At 27.8% G+C, this 14,106-nt stretch overlaps 1 long non-coding RNA gene across 1 annotated transcript; it reads left to right on the top strand.

The window, feature by feature from the left end:
- The first annotated feature begins 1,120 nt into the window (after positions 1 to 1,120).
- LOC129308363 (uncharacterized) lies at positions 1,121 to 1,753 on the top strand. The gene is made up of 2 exons (XR_008592593.1): positions 1,121 to 1,245; positions 1,457 to 1,753. It is a non-coding gene; the product is annotated as an uncharacterized LOC129308363 (long non-coding RNA).
- Positions 1,754 to 14,106: the final 12,353 nt, after the last annotated feature.

Genomic DNA, 14,106 nt, shown 5'->3' with positions numbered 1-14,106 from the left:
TTCGGGAGTAGAAATTAAAGGTGGTCTCCCCTTCAAAAATGATGCAAACACTTTATGCCCGAAATGCTTGGATTCCACCACCACCATCGCCCTTCATATATGTAATCTCATACTGCTTACATATGCGCTCAATTATTGAAAAATACAATTGTTGATCTATCTATCTATCCACATATATATATATATATATGTATGTATATATTTTAGCATATTTCATTACTAGATTTTTTTGTATTCTTTCACTACTTTAAGTTTTTATAATTTCATCCTTTTTCAATATTCTTATATTTTTAAATATGCCTATGAAGATTTAGGGAGAATTTCAATCAAAGACTATTGATGTAACTTAATTATTAATAAGTTTTAAAAAATTTTAAAATTTCAGTTCATTCTAAGAGGACTGAAGTAAAATAATTTTATTAGTAAAAAAATTAAAATATCTTTCACTTATTAATTTTGTCCAAAATGTAAAATTATTAGTTGTTACTTCACTTGTCAATTTACCAATATACGTTGTAAAACATCAATTTTTAATTTGCTATTTTTACTTATTAATTTACTAATATTGATTGTAATTTACAAATAAATAAATTAACAAGTAAATTTAATAATTTAACAACTGATATTGTTGTTTGTGTTTGAACAATAGATATTTAAATCTTGTATAATTATTGATAAATCAATTTATATAATGTATAACTCATATTAATAAATTAACAAGTAAAGAAAGAAAATTAATAATCAATGATTTTGCATTTAGAAGAAAATTAACAAGTGAAGGGTATTTTAATTTTTTTATCATTAAAATTATTTTCACTTCAATCCTTATGAATTAAAATAAAATTCACATTTTGGGACTCTTTAATAATTAAATTATGTTTATAGTTTTTAATTAAAATTCTCCCAAAGATTTAACTACGACCGCGGTAGATATAAACTTCGTTAATATACTCACACGTTCAAATTACAATAAGTTGAAAAAACAAAAACAACAGGAGAAAAAAAAGGATTAAATGCAGAACGCGTGAAAGGCTAAGCTTTGCTAGAGAATAGATCCTCTGCGCTCGCATAATAAATCCTGATCATTCGATCGAGTTCGCGAAGCTTCCTCTGTAAAGTCGACGCCCAAGGATGAAGGAAAAGACTGTAGCGACGGCCTCTTAATTTTCTTCACAAGCATCCAAATCATGGACGCAGTGGAGACGTGGACGTGGATTGACTCCGTTACTCGCTTCCCTCCAACCCGTAATTTCTTTTCTTTTATATTATGAAATTTATGAAAATTGAAACATTTTACGCACTGGTCATAAGTTTTCATTACACAAGATAATTGGCAGTTTTCCATTTTTTACTCGTTTTCCAAAGGTTTCCAAAGCTTTTGGGGCCAATGATTTTGCTCTGTAGTTCAATTTAGCTCACAACATATCGCATCGCTCCTTTCTTTTTTTCTTACCAGTGTGAATGTGTGCTTTTAGTCCGCTGTTGTCCCGACCGGACCCTCACATGATCACGTTGAGTGGACATCTGATTGATTGAGGCTGATGGCGTCAAGAGTGACAGACTTTGACCCAGTCTCCTCCGATGGTTCGTGATCATGTGTCAGATTATTAAATACACTTAATTTTATAAATTAATTTTTTTCATGTAGACTTTTTTTTTCCCCTTTCTTTTTGGTTTTTTCCCCTTGCCACTTAATATCTTGAAACATTTAAGCATGTTAGGTTTGTTACCTATCCAATTCACTTCATATTAATTCAAATCTTCACTTGATCAGCCCTCTTTGAGGGATTCTCACGGGTATCGTTGACAAGAAATGCTCTAAATGTTCAGTTGCGCAGCATTCTTTTTTCTTTAAAATCTTGTGAGTATTATAGGAAAGTGGACAAAAACAATAAAAACAATATAACAAACTTTTTAGTTTATCAAATTTCTCTCAAGTTTAATTTTTATCGATTAGTTCCTTACATTTGCCTCAGTTATTAATTAAATCCTTATTATTTAGAGAGGAAATAACACGATTAAATTTTAGAAACATTGATAAGGGAATGTTGATGGTAACAATATAGATTAATGAAAAAAGTGTAATTATTTATGTAGGAAAAAATATACTCACAAATTTTTAGAAACAAAGAACAAATTGGAATATAATGGATTAGATTCATAAAAATCAAATTGATTTGAGAGCTAATTTGTTCTCATTTAGCTGCATATATATTTCAAGTCATCAATATACATTACACATTAGATTAATTTAATGGTTAATTTGTATTTTAAAATTTAAAGGACTAACATAATAATTTAAAAAATTTAGGAGACCAAATGAATTAAAATTAAATTTAAGAGATTAATTTGATAGTTGAAATAAATTTGAAGAACGAAAGTTATGTTATCCCTAAAAAAACTTCTTATTGAATCATCTGGGTCTAGAACGCTCACCCATAATGTATACAACCCACACAAAATAATCTTTGGGAAAACCATCATATATGGGCCCTGGGTATAAAACGCTAAGCAAGACAACAAAAACAAAAAACAAACGGACCCAAAAGACAGAACTAACCCAATCTAATCTAATGTTGTGCTTAGCAGGAAAGAAAATTAAGGGATAGAAAAAAGTGAAAAAAATATAGCAATTTTCTCTGTTTGACTATGGAGAGAAAATTAGGAAAAAAATAACATGTAGGATCTATATATTTTTATTTCCAAATTTTTTTTTCAATATACACAGATTTTGCAAAGAAAATTTCATTTTCAAATTCACTCACCAATTTCAAGATTTTATATTCGTAGTGTAATTATATTTTGATCATGAACTTTTGTTAAATAAGCAATATATTTAATTCTATTAGAAAAATTCTAATTCTAAATTTTCAATTAAATTCCTTGTATTTGGTTATAGTTTTAAAATTTTAAGATTATTTTATATTTAATAATTTAATAAATAAAGATATAAATTAAATAAAATAATTTTTGGTTAGTATTGGATAAAATAATTTGTAATTATGTTTTTATTCAATCAATAATATATTATAGAAATTATTATATATATAATATGTCCAAATATTAAATTTTATTTTATATAATATTTTTATAAATAATAATTTTATTATTGTAAGGCCGCCCTTATTAATCTACAATTAACACTGAAACCAAGGTCATAATCTGATTAACCCAATTGGATTATCAAGTTTTCAATATTTGCATAAATGAGATCTCAAGTTTTCAAACTTAAAGGAATACATGAATATCATTTTGTAAACTAGAATCAGAGTAAAATATAAATACGGAAGCATAGGATATCGAAAATGATTTAAAGCAACTGAAATTTTTATTGAAAACAAGACAGCATTGTAGACAATGGGGATGCATAGCGGCATACACTTTGTGTGCCACGGCACACTCTATGTTGTGTCATGTGTCACGGTGCATTGTATAGTTTGACAGGGTAAATTTTTGACACGCCATATTTCTTTATTCAACATCTAATTGAGATGATCTATATATCTACATAAAGCTCTCTTCATAATCTAATTAATGGCATGGATTTTCCTCCTGAAAGATTTCACACAAAGGAGTTGAACATTTAAACACAATTCTACTACTTTTTAAACTTTCCTCAACTCAAAGGGTGTCTAAAACTCACATACAAGTGCCAAAAATTAGCACTTAGAAAGTACTTAATAGACTTGGGACTACGTGTGTAACACACCACATGCACAAAACATTAACCAATATTTATTTTCAAACCTCAACCCCTCAATATCAAAACAATGGGAGAGGTCAAAAATTTTTCATTAAATCAATATTCTTGCAAATAAGTAACATTTATATCATTTCTATACTTGTATTAATATTTTGGTCTTATAAGAAATAATCAAATTTACATACACAATTTTTAAGGCCCAAAAAATAGCAATCAATCATAACTATCCATATACTGTAAGTATACTCAAAATGCATTCCTAAAATTGACAATATTGTTTAATTACATAAAACAAAATAAATTTAGTAGGGAGGTTTTACAATAGGAATAACAATACTCTTAAGCCTCCGGAGCTTTTCCCTTTCCATACCCAATTAGACCTTGTAAAATGTTAAAAGAGAGGGTTGAGTATAATCACTTAATAACTAAGGTGCATCTATTCTATACAATTGCATATCAATTGACATTTAAACATATAATGAGAAAGTAATTGCATATCCACATAAACATGTTTCTCTCATATCACATACATGTACATATCATCACACATCTTTCCAATCACATAATAGTGCTCATTGCCACAATACTGACAACCATATGATAATGGCATGTCAATAATCACAACTTGCTATGAACTTAATAACCATATGACACATTGGATAATATGCATGATCGATTCCTCCTTATATCCTCCTTATTTTCTTTGTCTGAAATTATAAACTATAATTCAAATAAGGCTTCATCTGTGTAAATAGAATACCCAAGTTCTTTAATTATGAGGAGTAATCGGGCCAAAGATCACTACACTCACTTTCAAACTATAGCTTCTCCCATTCTAAAATCCTTGAGGTGTTGTAAAACCCTTAGCTTGTCTTCTTGATAAACCAGTAAAGATAGCTAGGCAAACTCCCATGGATTAGGTTCGAGTTTCATGACAAATAGTGAGACAAGCTAGCATTCATTTATTGAAAGGCAGCCATAACATACCATGTGGATTTATCCACTCCTCTCCTAAGGCAAACCCCCACCAATCTGATCATACAGTGAATCATGCTTACATATTTTAACACAGATACATGTATAATACCAGGCTATCATACGTGAGCACCATATATCTCACACAATTGTCATCCTCATTCTCATGCACTTATATCATATTCACATACCTATTTTATTCATGCATTGTTCTCAACTAATGCAACAACACGATCATTTTGTCAAATTATCAACTTCTTCTTTTTAAAACATACTTGTGATATTTTAAATATTTCAAATCCAACATCACATTTGTTAACCAAATAGGTTAACTAAAGTTTATGCACCACAAGTCACGACGCATGTGACATGAACCATGACGCATGGTCTACTTTCTATAGAAATAGGTGTATTTTAAGATGAATAATATAAGAGTTGAGAAAGAAAAAATATAGAGCTCGACACTTGCTTTGCTAAGGCTTCAATTTTGAAAAGATTGGAGGTATTTTGAAGCTATCAAATATCAAGAATAAATCTCTTAACCCTTTCTTCTTCCTTCCTAACCTGTTTTCTTAAGTTTTTTATTAGAGTTTGTTGAGGGGAGTTGATTTTTAGTCTTTATAAGTTATGAGTCCAAACACATTAACTCAAATAGAGTTAATGGGAATTATTCAAAGTATTTAAACTTAAGATTTATGTGTTTACACATTTTGGTTGTTAGAGAGGCATTGATAGCCAAATTTTCATAATAAATAAGGTAGTTGGAGAGGTTTGAATACCATTAATGATGAGCTAGGAATTTAATGTTATTGGTTAGGGTAGATGGAAGTTAAGAAACCCATAGGTAAGCTTAGATGTTTGGAAATGAGAATTTTGGGATATGATAGAATTGAAATTTGAAGCTTTACTTGTGTAAATGATGATAGTAATAATTTTAAATATGATTAATTATAGATTAATCGTCTGTGCACTGGTTTGAGCTTGAGAGCAAGCTTGAAAGTATTAACTTGAGGGGTAAACCTTTGATCTCTTGAAAGTTTAAGGTAATCAAGGAAAATCTTTTTTCTATAGTTGTCTATTAATTAATTAATATTTTTGAAAATGAATTATTTGATATGAATGATCTTTTTGGCCAAATGTGCCACAACACACGAAACACACACTGCAGCATCTAACACAGAGGTATTCTCCTTTATTTTTTTCCTCCCTTTTTGATATTTAAGTGACCCGACTTCACTCCGAGCACAAACTTAAGGCTAAAAACATATCTCAAAAGCATTCATTAATTCTCTCTAACTACATACCATAATAATTCTACTTAATTACCCTTAATTAGTTTAATTACCAGGGCATTAATTTTCAGGATGTTACAATTATTGTCCATATAAAATTAATAACTTTTCTTTTCTCCCTATTTTCTTTTGTTCAGCTATACACAATGAGAAAAAATTGCATTCCTTCACTTTTTTTTTCTCTTCTCTTATTTTCTCTCCTTCCTATTGTCCCTTACTCTACAAGTATCCTTCGAGTTGAGGAATACTTGGACATGAGAGCACTAATGGAAAGAGAGATAATAAATGGACAAAGAATCAAAAGGATGTTATATTTTAATTTAAAATGTAAAATATACCAACATTTCTTTCTAATGTTTATTTTAATTCAATTACAAGGCCCACACTTCTACTTTTAAAATCTATATAAATCTTTCATAAAATCAAAATTTACATAACACATACTTCTCCTCTATTTTTAAAAATTTTAGTTCTATCCATCCAATCGTTAGTAAACCATTAAATTATATATTTTAGACTAAAATACTCATCTTTAATATAAATATTTTTTAAGAGTCATTGAAATTTCTAAACGTTAATTATAATGTATATTTACTCCGTTAAAAAATGTAAGGTATTTTTAACCTAATCTCACCCCCAATAAAGTAGTTACCTACTTTTAAACTAACCCTATTTTTTTATATTTACTTATATTAAATATTCTATAATAAATATAAAGTCATTTATCAATAGGGATACTTTTGAAAAAAAAAGCAATGATTACATCTCAAAAGACTATAAATATCTTATATTTTTGAACAACAAACTCTTAAAAAAATGCCTTATATTTTTTAACAGAGGGAGTAGGTTGACAAGAATAATATTAAATATAAATAAACTTATCTACATAATAATTTTTTAATTTTACATATAAGTTGACAAAAATAATATCTCAAATATCTATGATTACAAATTTAATGAATTAGAAAAATTTTTGGAAAAAAAGAACTAGAAATTTAATATAATGAGAGATAAATTAATTATTATAATTTATGTTTTTTATTAATTTTAGTATAATTCATGTTTATTAATTTTAATATTTTATAAAATATTTATGTAAATATAATCATAGTATTCTTTAAAAAAGGAGCAAAAAAGAGACAGAAGATGCTAGATTATGGGAAAATTAATAATTTTAATTAATATAATAAAAAATTTTAGAATATCAAATGGAACGTTCCTTTGTAGAGTTAAAAATAGATCGAAGTATATGTTTTGAAAATAGAGGAAATGTTTCTGTAATAGTAACAAATTTGAAGAGGGGTCATTGTATTTTACTCTAATTTAAAATATCAAGACTTGAGTTTATAAATTCTTTCACTTTATTATATATTTACTAGAGGAAATATATCAGTAGGTCACTGTATTTTAATTGCATTTTGCTTTTAGTTTCTATGGATTTAGTTCATTATTCCATCCCTTTAGTTTGATCCATTTATAACATTAGTCCATGTGATTTTAAAAATATACATAAGAACTCTGGGTTGACTTTGACATAAGTAATTTTGTTGATATACACTTAACTCTAGTAACCTCTTTGCTAATGTGTATTCTTTTTAGTCCTATTTATAAGGCACTTACATTATTTTTGCCAGAATTGAGGAAAACTTTAAACCTTATTAATTTTGTCTAAAAATTGTATAAGTTTTTAAGTTTATCTCTATTAAATATACATACTTTAAGAATAAAATATTATAACATTTAATAATATTTTCAATGTTTAATAGGAGCAAAAGGATAAATATGGACATAATAACAATTAAGGTGCTATAAATATGACCAAAATAAACACTCCTTTTGTTCTATAAATGGAACCAAAAGATACTTAATCTGACCTTTATTTCCCATATATTCTGCTTAATCCAAATACACGATAAAGCTTTTTATGCCCCAGTACCTTTATTTTTAATTATACTTAGTCAGTTTAATTTCATTTCAACACATTTTTACCACATCAATAATGGGGTTAGCATAGTTAAAGTGAAATTAACTCCACCAGTGCCAGCTCATGATTATTATGTCAATCAACTCATGAATTTTTTAAAAATATAGAAAAAAAAATATTGCAAACAGATCAAACTAATAAAGGGACTGAAAATAATGTAATAAATTTATCAGGACTAAATAAAACACAATCAAAATACAAGGATATTATATTTTCCCTAATATTAAAATCACTACAAACATCAAGTTCCTTCCACCTTACTCACCTTCGCAACTGTTGGATCATGAAAAAATCTAGCGAAATCTATCATGAAATACAATAATCTTGCACTTACTTGAAAATGTCATGTGCTTTTATTAAATATGAAAATTTAATTTTGTTTTTGTTTGTGAATGGTTATAGATGCAGGGTGCTATTCTCCACAATTGATATTGGATGTTTGTTAATCTCGCCAATACAAGCCATTTTAGTTACGCCATTCTTTCTTCACCGTCATATCAATTTTCACCCGATTTCAGGTTTATCAGGCATTATATACACTTGAAGTAATTACTAACAATAATGTAAAAGGATATAAAAGGGGGGAAAAAATTAAGAGGGACTTCTAAAAGCCTCGACCAATAATCTTCCAACCACAAGCCTTGTTGGTCTTCTAATACATTAATAGTAAGGGTAACGGTGCAAATTTGATCACTAATTATTTTTCTAAGATCACCGCGTAGCTTATACTATCAAATGGTGTGAAATAAAATTCTCAACTTTAAAAAACGGAGCATCTAATAGCTCATCGTTAATTTCACTCGACGAACGTTAGGCAGGGCTCACAAATGACACGTGACATTCCACCTCAACATGGGTAAATGTGCAATTTTAGCAATGAATTATTTTTTTTAGGAGCACTAGGTAGGCTCTACTATACAAAACGAATCATCCAGTACCTTCTCATTAATTTTGACTAAATTTCATTTATTTTTAAACTTATGAGACTCGTATCGCATCAATCTCTTCAATCTACTTACCTTCATTCTCAATATTAGTTTGAGAAGAAGAGGTTCATAGAATTCTTGTTTGAAAACATTCATGAGGATGATGCTAACAAAGTAGAAGAAATAACTCATGGTTAAATTAAGTTAGAATTAATTTTTTTTCCATGTGTAGTAAAATCAAACTTATACTTCATTCACAAAGTAATTATAGTTCACACTTCCTTATAATTTGCTACATATAATTATAATCATATGACTTAATTTTATAGTTTTTACAGACTCAATCAAAATCAAAGAATGAGAAAATAATTGAAGCACATGGTAATATCTCCAAAGAATCTAATACCACGTATAAAAAAAAAGTATATCTCATGGAGTTTCAAAAATAAAAAGGGCTGGTAATTGTCATAAAGCTCTTTGATCTCTTTTGTCAAAACTTACTATTAATGGCTAAACAATTTAAATGAAATTGAAGAAGAAATCTATTATAAAGATAGTTGGGAATATCTTGATATAAATACCATGAGAGAAATACTTAATCAAGAATTGGTGAGTACTTTAATCGCTCCCGCAAGTGTACAAATCACAGTAATAAATTACCTTGAGTATTCTATGTGTCAAACCCATAAGGAACCTATGCCTTTACTAATTTAAATAATTAATAGTTCGAGAAAAATAGATAAAATGAATTATTTGATGAAAATATAAATAATAAAAATAAATCAAGAAATTAATGATGAAAACACAATTACTTGAAGCGTTGGGGTTTATGATCCATTTTATAGGTTGCTAGTTTCTACCCTTTGAGTTAACTCTTTAATCAATTATAATGATAAGTATTCCTAAAGTGTCCTAATATTCTCCTAAATTATTAGTCCTTTTTTAATTAGCATTGAATTCATTTCCACGATATCCAAACAACAAAGTAAACCATGAAGCTATAGTTTAAGTCATTGCAAATTTCTAGAACTATCCCTAACCTAGTTATTTATGTTTATTTCTCTAGATCTATATTCTTTCTTCATCTCCTAGTCCATCAAGATTACTCATAAATTTAATTAAATGGTAGCCAGTTATTAAAACAATATGGAGAATAAAAGAAATAAATATAATTTAAAAAATATTCATAAATATAAATACAAAGAGTCAAAACAAATAAAATAAAAAGCTAGCTCCCCAATTAGGCTATGTAATGTCTACCTTAACATTACCAAGACAACACCCTAATATACTGTTGTGATAACAAGGATTAATTAAAATCTCAAGTAAAAGATATCGCAACCCAAGGGCTTAAAAGTAATTAGTTAAACATTGAGATCCCAAGGAAAATTCTTTTTTAAAAATTATTTGAACTCAAACTATAGTTTATAATAAATCAAATAGGATAATAGAAGCTTGAAAAGCGAACAATACTTGAAAATAAGTAGAAAAACATTGATACAACCTAAAATTTTTTCAAAAACTAGCCCGTCCGTCGTGGTGTAAGCCACACCTACTATGGCGGATGGCATAGAGGAATGAGTCTCTTAGCATGCATTGTGTCGTGTTGTGAACCTACTATCATGACAGCACTCTAAACTTTCAGAGTATGCCGTTTTATCATTCAATGTTTGATTTGAGTGGTTCAAGTGTCTACACAGTGTTATTATTTACAATTGATATTAGATGTTTGTTAATCTCGCTAATACAAGGCATTTTAGTTATGCCATTCTTTCTTCACCGTCATATCAACTTCATTGTTTAGAAATCATTTCACATACACAAAAATCATATTTCACAATATGAAATGTTATCAAATCACAAGTAGCAAATATACATATCTATTCATAAATAATTAAGCAATATAATCAATTAGAGTAAATTATTTTATTACCTCAACTCTTTATCACACAAAAGAGTTATCGTGATTCAATGTTAGCTTCACACGTTTTATATGTACGATAAGGCTCGAGCAACACTCAATCTACACAATTTAGTGATAATAATCAATTATCCCTTTGAATAAACTTTGAATTCACTAAATTCCAAGTACCCACAACTCTTAAATTCCTTATTTAACAATACCAACCCTTCCAAAACATTATAACAATCCTATTTAGCATCCAAATATATCAAATCATCAAATAACTATCCACATTGTCCTAAAACCTTCAATTTTTAACATAGGATTCATTCAAACTCTAGTCAAAAATCTCAAATTACCATAAAACTCATAAACATAGGGTTAAAGGCTTGATTTAACTCTTCAAGATCTTAACTAAATTAATGGATTTGATCTACATCCAAAGAATAGAAATCATAGCCCCCATTGCCCCAAAAATTAGAAATTAAGAATATGGAAGGAAGGAAGAGGATAAAAAACTTACCCAACCATAAACAAGCTCCTAAATGCATTCAAAATGGTCTAAAGATTGTGTCCTAGTAGTCACCAGTCATCTCCCATCACTTCCTCATGATTTCACTTATCCTACTTTTGATTTCGAGTCTGATTTCCAAATTTTGCATGTGCGCCGTAGCACATTGACGCGTCCACTGTGGCGCATAACACAGATAAACTCACCACAATTTAAACTTCCTTTCGTGCCATAGCTCGTTCGAACTTCGACCTAACCTTCTTCTAAGGCTATCCAAGGATTCAAAAACTATATTAATCTCCCATAAATGTTATTAATCCAACATGCACTTAAAATTACTATTCTACCCTTATGAATACTCAAAATTTCTAGATTGAAAATTTAGGATGTTACAAGCTGCATCCCTATCTCAATTGAGTAATTTAGAAACACATAATTTAATCAAATAATAGCATTTTAAAATCCCCAATCATGAAAAATGATCATAGAGAAAATTAAAGAGTAAAAAATAATAATTATGATTTGTAGAACTCCTCAACAATCTCGCTTTTAACCTTCAGAATACTTCTATAGGCTATAAATATCTCAGAGAGAATTCTTGAGGTACTCAGATAAGCGATTGAATTTTCTCTCTCTTGATGGAGGGAGTATTTATAATTAAAGTGAAAGCTCTTTTTTTTATTCTTTATTAATGCGGGACTCATATATATATATATATATATATATCACGTGCAATATATCTCTTGGAATCTTTTGCCTCTCTTTCCACACATATACACGTGAGATTTGCTTCCTTGAATATATGTGAGATTTTGTAGCAACTGTTTCTCCTCTCTCTCTCTCTCCACACACCGCCGCGCGCGCATATTATTTTCTTTTTATTTTCTTTTTTTATTTAATTTATTATTTTCCTACAAAACATAATAAAGAAATATATCAATCGATTTTGTATCAAAATTTTTTGGTCTTATAATTAAGTGATGAAAAAAAATATATAAATATTAATTAAATAGATATGAAATCTTAATAAATATAATTAAATATAAACTAAAATCTATACCTATTTAATTATAAAAAATATACTTATCATGTTCTTCTATCAACACATGAATAAGGTACTTTTTTCATAACATCCTTTGATATTGATTATTTTCATCACCTGCTGTGATTGGTTTTAATATAATTTTTTATTCTTTATTAAGGTATTTGTACATTTCTTTTTTGAAAGATATGGAGGAAAAATAGAGTTGCATTTATAAGTCCTTATGATATTAGTCATGGGCCGCCGTTGAGCCAGTCTGAACAAGTAAATCTTATAAAAGAAATATTTATAGAAAAGGTAGATGTTAAAAAAAATACGTTATTCTTAATAATTTATGATGCAAGGTATGTATTTTATTAATTATTTCTATCTTAATGTGTTGGATACCTCAATTTTATTAAGACATAATCAAAGTTTATTTTTTTAGAAAAGATTAAATTTTGATTGTTATCAATTATGTGACTGTTCTTTTACCTTTAATTTATTCTTTGGATTCTCTATGTGGAGGTATGACAGCAGACTGGCATAATATGTTGTGATTATTCCATATGTAAGTATTTGTTTTCATGAGGATTAATTTACATATTCATATATAGTTGCATCAATTATTATTGATTAATTTTTCTTTGTTTTGGTAGGGCATTGAACAATTTTCAGCGTCACAAAGAGTTCCCCCTTTTCTAAAAATAAAAACTTCACTAAAAGTTATCAATGGACAAAGATTATAGTATATTTATACTTAAAAAAATTTATTAATTATTAAAAATAAATTTATTTAATTCATAAATTTGTATGACCTCTTGGTGATTTTTTAGTGTCCTTTGCAACACAATAATAATGATTGTATGGGCACTATGTTATGAACTTCATGAAAGACATGATTGTTCATGGTTAAACTTTTGTCCCATTTGAGATATGAAAATTTAATTTCATTTAATTTTATTCAGGTTTGATAATTTTTAGTTGTTTATGACATCTTGTTTTAATATATTCTGTAGTACTATGAGGAGACCAAGTGCTTAAAATATAATGATGAGCAAATTTCTGCTCTAATTGAAGAGTGGTCAATCTTTGTTTGGATTTAAGGTGTCAAAACATTGGTAATTGTTGAATTATTTTATAAGATTAGAAACTGATGGAACTTGCCATTGGATGTCTTGACCTACTTGGGAAACTTAGGTATATTAATATAGTTGTAAACTTGTTTGTGATATTGCTAAGATATATTATGTACTTTTCATTGTATAGCTAAATTATTTGTAAACTATTAAATTGCTTATTTATCATTGGATCTATTGTACAGCTAAAAAATTTGGGCATACAAAATTTTATAAAAAAATATTTTTTTTAAAAAAATAACAATAGGTAGCGCTTCTAGTAAATAAAACACCACCTATGTAGTTTTAAATTAAAAAAATAAAACAAAGAGGTGTCATTTCATCTTTAAAGAAATGCCGCCTCTATTGCTTTTAATTTTAAAAAATAAATTAAAGAAGTGATGTTTTCTAAATGAAGAAATTCCACCTTTATAATTTTTAATTAATAAAAAATTAAATTAAAAAAATAGCATTTTCTAGCTGAAGAAACGCCACCTCTATAATTTTTAATTTAATAAAAAATTAAATTAAAGAGATGGCATTTTTTGGTTTAAAAAATGCCACCCAATATTTTTTAATTTAATAAAAAAAAGTTAAATTAAAGAGGTGGCATTTCTTGACTAAAGAAATACCACCACTTTTGATATTAATATTTTTTTAAAAGATAAATCAT

The sequence above is a fragment of the Prosopis cineraria genome, unplaced genomic scaffold (genome assembly GCF_029017545.1).
Source record: "Prosopis cineraria cultivar Desert tree isolate PC_DT_omini unplaced genomic scaffold, ASM2901754v1 PC4, whole genome shotgun sequence".
NCBI classification, from domain to species: Eukaryota; Viridiplantae; Streptophyta; class Magnoliopsida; order Fabales; family Fabaceae; genus Prosopis; species Prosopis cineraria.
This window is presented reverse-complemented; position numbering and strand designations above follow the sequence as displayed.